This window comes from Cucurbita maxima, unplaced genomic scaffold (assembly GCF_002738345.1).
Source record: "Cucurbita maxima cultivar Rimu unplaced genomic scaffold, Cmax_1.0 Cma_Scf00129, whole genome shotgun sequence".
NCBI lineage: Eukaryota > Viridiplantae > Streptophyta > Magnoliopsida > Cucurbitales > Cucurbitaceae > Cucurbita > Cucurbita maxima.
Genome location: NW_019272145.1, coordinates 161897 through 171199, shown reverse-complemented (window position 1 = coordinate 171199; position 9303 = coordinate 161897).

Sequence of the window (9303 nt, the reverse complement as noted above, 5' to 3'; positions counted from 1 at the left end):
AATGTTAATAACTGGGGTTGAGGTGATTCAAATGGTTAATGCGATAATCCAGTCGTTTTCGAGGTCTCTCTTGTTGAACTACATCATGGTTGAGATGAGCACCCGAGTGAGTTTGACAAGTTGGGCTATAGAGAACCACCCCTCAAGCCAAGTTCATGTGGGCTTAACAAACTTAAAATCCAAGAACACAACCCCTTAAATGGAAACTGGGATGCTAAGGAATTAAAAAGCTTTGTTTTTGACGTAGAACAATACTTGAAGGTTACTGGAACTTGCTCATAGGACCTAAGAGTTATGTTGGTCGCAATGCATCTCATGGACGATGCAAAACTATGGTAGCGCTCGAAGGTGATTGGTAAAAAAAAGGGTCATGCACCATAAACTCATAGGAAGACTATTGATGGAATCGAAGCAATCGACGCTCCTCTTGATGGGTTGCCAATCAAAGACCCGATGTTTGATGTTGACCCTTTTGAAGAAAGAGCTACACGATCGAAGAGCTCAAAAAGTCTCGGTAACTCTGAGAATTCTATCACACACATGAAAGGACGTGTCGAAGAGTTAGACATTACCCAAAACATCATAGTAAAACTTTTTAGCAATTAGACAAAAGACTCCAAGACAAATACACTTAAAATTCATTATTGTCCAACGGTTTGGATATTTGGATTTCACATAGGAGATTCTTGTTTGATTCTCTGAAATGGAATATTATTTTCTTATTTCTTTTTATTTTATAGTTTCATCTTTTGTCACCAATTATATTTAAACTTTACCTAAGTTTGAGAGGCACTTTAATGGTCAAGTTCAATAGTATCTTAGATTAAAAAACTTTTATGAACATTGTACCTATGTTAGTGTTTTGTTATAGATATTTGTTTCAATTTCAACAAGTGGGGTTGAGGTGATTCAAATGGTTAATGCGATAATCCATCTATTTTTGAGGTCTCCCTTGTTGAACAGCATCATGGTTGAGATGAGCACCCGAGTGAGTTTGACAAGGAGACCCGAATTTAAACTTTACCTACGTTTGAGAGGCACTAGAATGGTCAAGTTCAATGGTATTTTAGATTAAAAATACTTTTATGAACTTTGTACCTTTGTGAGTGTTACTTTGTACCTTTGTTTGTATTACTTTGTACCTTTGTTAGTGCTATGTTATAGACATTTGGTCAAGTTCAACAAGTGGGGTTGAGGTGATTCAAATGGTTAATGTTACTTTATTTGATTCAAATTGTTAATGTGATAATCGAGTTGAACAGTTACCAGTTATTTCCAAGGTCTCTCTTATTGAACGCCAACAAGGCTGAAATGATTGAGATGAGCACCCGATTGAGTTTGACAAAATTGAAATAAAATCAAATAAAATCACTCAAACAAATCAAACAAATTGAAAAAAAATTAGCCTTATGACACTTCCTTCAACTCGAAGGGGTGGTAAACCAAGGATTCCTTCGCCCAAGACCCATGATCCAACTCCCAACATGGAAATGATAAGCTATAGAATCATTCCAAGAACCTCAATGGATTCATTACAAACTCACATTACCAATCTCGACAACCGGACGTGTCGCTGGCGTTAGAAGAACGACTGCAACAGTGCAGTCATGGGGATAGAAGATCTCGTTCAAGGACGATAGACCAATCGTAATCTTCAGCCCAACAAGCCAAGGTTTTGTAGAAGCAAGAACCTTTAATTGAACAAATTAACACCTTCTTATACAAAATTTGGATAAACCAAGAGATAAAGCTAGAATTAGATTATGAGATCCAAGAGTGAGAAGCAAGATTTGAAACCTTTTTCTAAATTGAGTCAGTCCACAATCGAACTTGATCAAGGCTTAATTAAATATCTCAGATGCAATCTACCACAAAAATTGCATGAAACTTAAAAACGACAAAGATATGCTCAGATTTCTATAAGAGGGAACCTCTCAACTTGAGAGATCAATTTCATTGATCACAAATATGCTTTTACATAATAATTTGTGGGTATTTATAGTCTCCCCACAAAAAAAGTTAGTGCCCGTGATTTAATCTCGATCCCTTTAAATCTCCACAGAAGACGAAGTCAATTTGAGCATTACAAACTTTATGAAATTAAAATAATAAATAAAATTTTCTAACCACTATGAAATGATGCTTGCAACTTCATCCTCTACTTCAACTATGCAAATATTTACTTTTGAATCTCCAAATGGTATTGACTCAAACGAATCAGCTAGTAATACATGAAATGATGGTTGAACCTAGCCTATCCAATTTTGTAAATGATGGTTGAACCTAGCCTATCCAATTTTGTAAATGAAGCATGAATGCTTGTTGAATCTTCTTGGCCTTGGGTTGTGTAAAATGTCCAGTTGGAATACCGTGATTTTTATCATCATCCCCCTCTTCAAAAGGATTCGTCCTCGAATAAAAAAAATCATCACCTACATCAAAAGAACTCAACTCAGTAACATTGAAAGTAGAATGTACACCGTGATTCTTATCATCATCCCCCTCTTTAGGATTCGTCATCGAATCAGAAAAATCATCACCTTCAATGGGACTCAACTTAGCAACATTGAAAGTAGAATGTATTGACAATTCTAAGGCAAGATCAATTTTATTGTTTCATGCAATAAGAACAATAAAATGAGTCATTTTACTAAATGTCTTACAGAGCATTTATAGTGAAATAAAGAATTAGGAATCCATCACGCTATCTTTAGATCTACAGACACACTATCTATGCTTACATTAAAATAAATGAACGTGGATCGAACACGTTTCCTTTTCACTATGACGCTCTCCACACTAATATTAAAATTGAAAATTCATAATGCAAAGGTATTTCCACTAATTTTAGTTTGAACGTGGATCAAACACGTGACCTTTAGATATTCAATCTGAAGCTCTCCCAACTGAGCTATCCCCGCAATCACTAGAAATGAAAATTCATCAGTAAAGGTATTTTAGCTGATTCATTGAGATTTTAACAAGGAGTAATGACTAATTTTTTTATTGAATAGTCAGGTTTTGCGAAACAGGTGTGGTGAACATGAAGATCGAACACGTGACCTTCAAATCTTAAATTTGACACTCTCCAAATTGAGCTATCCCCGCTAACATTAAAAATGAATGTTTTTAAGTAAAGGTATTTCCGCTAATTAATTGAAATTTTAGAAAGAAATAATCACTAATTTTAAATTGAAGAATCAAATTATGCAAGATCGAATATGAGACCTTTAGATCTTCAATCTAACGCTCTCTCAACTGAGCTATCCACACTAACATTAAAAATGAAAATTCATCGCAAAGGTATTTTCGCTAATTCATTTTAATTTTAAATAGAAATAATCACTCATTTTTAATAAGATATTCAAGTTATCCAACTTGTATAAGGTGTGGTGAACTAGAACACGTTAGGTATTTCCGATAATTCATTGAGATTTCAGAAAGGAATAATGACTAATTTTAGATTGAATAGTCGGGTTATGCAACTAGAATCAGGTGTGGTGAACGTGTTGATCAAACACGTGACCTTCAAATCTTCAGTCTGACGTTCTCCCAATAGAGCTATCCTACTAATATTAAAAAAGAAAATTCATAAGTAAAGGTACTTCCACTAATTCAGTATATTTAAAAAAGAAATAATCAATAATTTTAGATTGAATAAGCAAGTTATGTTTTTAGATTGTATGGTCAGGTAATAAACTTGTATCAGGTGCGTTGAACGTGGATAAAACACGTGTGACCTTCAAATCTTCCGTCTAAGAATCTCCCAACTGAGCTACTCTTGCTAACATTAAAAATGAATATTCATCAGTAAAGGTATTCGGTACGCTTCTGAAAATTCAACAAAAGGCAATAGTATTAGACCGAAATGCCAGATTTAAATCTCGCTTCTGGAAAATTCAACAAAAGGCATTGGATACACAGTTATAGTACGACATTCCACCCATAAACAGATGGTCAAACATAAATGCTCAAGCAAATATTGGAAGACATGTTGAGGGTATATGTGAATGATTTTGCAGGAAGATGAGATAAGTACCTACCCCTTATGAAATTTGCTTATAATAATAGTTGTCAAGCCACCATACAAATGGCCACATAGGAGGTTCTCTACGGACGAAGATTTCGATCCCCTGTCTTTTAGGAAGAAGGGGGCAAACAACAACTATTGGCAGTGGCTGGTGCAAATTTCCAACGCCGCAGTCCAGAAGATTAAAGCTAGGATACAAACCGCACAAAGCCGAGAGAAAAGCTATGTAGACCTAAGGCGCAAGGACATGGAATTGTAGGTAGGGGATCATATATTCCAAAAAGTTTCACATGAGAGGGGTGCACAGGTAGGGTAAAGAGGTAAGCTAAGCCCTAGGTTTATCCGTCCGTTTGAGATATTAGAAAGGATTGGATATGTGGCCTATACAATCGGGCAATTCCTAAATTTGTCTACAGTACGTAATATCTTTCATGTATCCATACTACGGAAGTATACCCTAGATCCTTCGCACGTACTAGCTCATGAAACTCTCTTCTTGAGAGATAGCCAAACGTATAAAGAAGACCCGATTCAAATAATAGACAAGAAATTCAAAAGATTGAGAAACAAGGAAATCGCTCTTGTTAAGGTCCTATGGAAGAATCATAGAGTAGAAGAAGCCACTTGGGAAACAGAAGGCAAATAAGAACCTTGTACCCTGACCTATTTTAGAATAAGCACTTTCGATGACCGAAAGTTTTCAAAGGAGAGGAGAATTTGCAACACTCAAGGTCTTCAATAAGAGACCGTGTATAATCCTTACTAAGTTGTATCTAGAAGCAAAGAACAAGTACAATTGAAAAAACATTGAGAAAATGGTACTTTTTCTAATTTTTATAAACTTCCAGAATCATTCAATTTTTTATAGAACAATAATTACAAGGTGCTTAAAAAAGGAAGGCTCCGGGAGAAGATTTTTCTGGCAGAAGATTAATAAAAATCAATAATGAAATTATAGAAATTCTAGTGTTTCAATAGTAGTGAAAAATCCGTCTATAAATTATGAATTAGGGTAGACTATTAGGGGCAAGAAGCAAGCTTAATCGAGTACCCAATCGAGAGATACAAGTTTTTGGTTTTGGGGTATCGTGTTCATGGGTTTACCTCGAATTCGAGAACTATAGTCCACTATTCATTTCCAAACTTGTTCCTGCACCTTCTAAATAAGTTTACCCATAAGTTTGGTGAAGAAAAGAGGTCCTCAAAGTGCTAGTAGGTTTTCACACAAATCAGTCCATGTTAGGTTACCCTCTAATGTTTTCCTAAGCTAAAACCTCAACTCCTAAAGCTTATCCCAAGACATTATGTATAAACCTAGGTTCATCGATAATCCATGTACCAAGTACCTAGAACTATGTGAATAACATGCTAAATAAGTTGCTAGGATCCATACCCATAAGTAACCATTATCTGCCATTATAATGTGTACTAAAAGGCCCCTATTCCTCTTTAGGTAGGATATCCCGCAATATGTATCATGAGCTGGATGTTATGATAGGCCTACCTTTCCCATCAGCTAAACGAGATGTCCTGCACCACGATTTACCAGTAGGCTTACATGATTATGACGACACCACTCATGTGTTCATGGGGAGAAAATTGAAGGTTATTTTAGGGGAAGGTTTTCAAGATCAGTATATGATACATGACACGATGACCTCTTATGTAATTGTAACATTCATACTTTAGGACTATAATTAACTATTATGTAATTGTAACCTAAAGTAAATAAAAAGTCTTCAAATACATTAATGAAATACAAAAACTCTAAATTACTCTAAAATGTAATCCACCAAAATTTATAACATGAAACTTCATTCTTCTTCAATGTGCCATGAATTGAAATATTTTTTGATAATTTCAACAATATTTTCTTCATATCTTCATTGAAGAATATTGTATGATTGATGTCTCTTGGTCCATATCAAATATTATCATAATATGGTCAATGAGGGGAATACACCAATTGTTGGGCAATAAAGTCAACACAAAGAAATTAGAAAAGAAATATGAAAATTTGAGTTGTGAAAGGTGTAAATTGGAAAGAATCTTAGTGCTCGAGGATAATGTAGTGTTATGAAAACTAGCTACATTGAATCTTCAAAGATTAATGCAAATTTTGTGAAAATTTAGAGGAACCTTTTTAGTATGTTTGCAATAGCTTAGTCATGCAGCAACAACGTAATGCTTCAAATACTCTTCCTTAGATTAAATACTAATGGTTCGTGAGGTCAGAAGTCTTTCTTTAATGTTAAGGATATTTAGTCCTCAAGTATAACTTACCATATATATCATATTTGATCTTTTATTATAGGATATTTGTCTTCTATCACAGCTCTTTTCATTTATTGTTATTCCTCTATCCTTGATAATTTATTTGATTATTTGAGAACTTCATTTATGTCGGGTGGTTTTAGCAAATACATGAGATTATAATGATGTTGTTAATATAACACATGCGGAAGCAATTTGGATCTTAGGCACTTTTAGAACATCAATTATAGTAAATAACTAGCATGTTCATGAGTATTAAAACTAAATGAGTTTGAATACTAACCTTTTGTAGTTCAAATTCATTTTTCCTCACAAACCGGTTTTGAACCACCACTAGTGTCTTCTCCACTATCCTCTGGCCTTAGAACGGGATTGTGGAATCCGGTGAGTGATTAAACTTGGGAGGGATTTTGTATATATGAAGAGAGTGTCTGTGAGAGGTTTTTGTCAAGGTTTTTCACCAAGAAGAAGACATTTCATGTTTTATGATCACTCTATTTATAGAGTCATGTTTGCATGTTCATGCAAATTTGAGATCACCAAATTTTGACACTCAAAATTTCACTCAAATTTGTAGGGTTTATTTGGCAAACATGCAAGTTTGGTTAAACAAAATTTTGACACCTCAAAATTCCACTAATATGGATTTTTCCATTAAATGAAGTCAACATTTTGACTTTCTCCATTTTGATTCAACAATCAATTTGAATTATAAATTTCAAATTAAAGTAATATTTAATGATTAATTAAATATTTAATATTAATTCAAATGTCAATCCCAATTAATTCCGACACATATTTGATTAAGATATTAAATTTTATTTAAATATCTCAGATTCTTTCTTTTTGTTTAATTCGTAAATAAAACAAAAATGCAGTTAAATATATCGTATATATGTAGTGCATTCTCCCTAATTTGAATTCGAACACTTCGAACTCACTCGTCACACTGTTCTATGGTTTAGTCCGATATGAGCTACCAAAGGGACCTAATGGACCTATAGATCATGGGCTCCAACGATCCAAGATTAACCGGTTAAAGTCATTAACTTTGTTAACCAACATTCGTTAAGTACTAGGACATTCCACTATAGCCTAGTAGTTGCACTCCCCTCACTATAGATATATTTTTGTCCATTTGATATAACCATGATTAGTAAGTCGATTCTTCACAGGTTGTTCGTAACTAGAGCTGGGTCAATTTACCGTTTTACCCTTGAAGTTACTTCTTGTTTCTTATGTCTCACTGATCCTCTAATGAACAATTGGTTTGTGGTCCAACCAGTAAACCGGATCCCTCTCAGGCCAATGAGAGGGTAGGGCCCCTTATTCAAGACCTGGAGTCAGTAATTAAGGGAACTACCTCTCTTCTATCCCTAAAACTGGGTAGGAGTGAATTCCATCTTGCACCCCACGTCCTCAGCCATTTACCCAGTCTTACCCCTGAAATGGGAGACCTATTGAGTTGGCGAACTTGAGCCACTCTCACCCATGCAAATCTAAGGATAATTCTGAATAAACAAGGAGTTCATGGTTAGCTCAAGATTAAGATCGAGTTACTTAGGTCATCGAATGAAAAGAAAATCAGTCTCAACAGTAAACGACATTATAAAGTGAGAGTGATTTTCTTCATGGTCCGATCTTATGCAATACTCATTGCATAGGACGCCCCCACTCACATGACTCCACATGTACAATTTTAGTGATCGCATTGTTTATATCATATACAAAAGTGGGCCGCATCCATAGTGTTCTCAAGATAAGGTACTCAGCCTTATCCTTATACTATAGATCATATTGACTATATACTTGAACTTGATCAACTCTTATGTCTCTACATATAGTTCAAGTAATCATACTATAGACAGAGTGTTCTTAGTTTATTGGATTTAGATTAATGATCGTAAAGTTCACTTTATTCAATAACAACCTTTACTGAATAAACTACAATAATAACGTTATTGAAAATAAAATATGTTTTTGTTTACAAACTATGAGTTTTAGGACATAAAACCCAACAAACTCCCACTTGGACTAAAACTCTAGTGGGGTTTTATAACGTTGAGTAGAGAGAAAGACATAAATACAATAAACTAGGGCATCACATACTCATGTCTTTTCTCCCACTTGCCCTAGATTACCTAACTCGTAATCCTAGACTCACTAGGTGCCCTTCATACACTTTAGCCGTGAGGGGCTTTGTAAATGGATCAGCAATGTTGTGCTCTGAAGCTATCTGTGTGACGATCACATCTCCTCATTACACAATCTCTCTTATGAGATGATATTTGGGCTCAGTATGTTTTCTTCGCTTATGGCTTCTTGGTTCTTTTGAATTTGCAAACCCTTTGCTCGTGATCCTGTTCAATGAACCCCTCTGGTTGAGCCATAGAGATACTCTCTTCAAGATTGTCGTTTAGAAAGGATGTCTTAACATCCATTTTCCAAATTTCATAATCATGAAATGTGGCAATAGACAAGAGTATTCTAATCGATTTAAGCATAGAACCAGGAGAGAAGGTTTCTTCACAGTCCACCCCCTCTCTTTGGGTATAACCCTTTACTACTAGTCGAGCTTTAAAGATCTGTACCTTACCGATTTGATCTCGTTTCCTCTTATAGATCCACTTGCAACCAATAGGTTTTACCCTATCTGGTTGATCTACAAGTTCCCAGATTGAATTGAAGTACATTGACTTCATTTCAAGATTCATGGCTTTAATCCACTGATCTCTATCTTCATCATTCATGGCTTGTTCATAGATCAATTTCAAGATTCATGGCTTTAATCCACTGATCTCTATCTTCATCATTCATGGCTTGTTCATAGATCAATGGATCCTCAATGCCATCATCAGGTATGATGACTTGAGTTTTTGCCCAACCCAAGTAACGATCGGGTTGAGTTATAACCCTCCCACTACGTCGAGGCATACTCAACTCTTGAGAAGGATGTGATTGACCAGAAGTGTCAGCTCCATCAACAACTCTTATTGAAG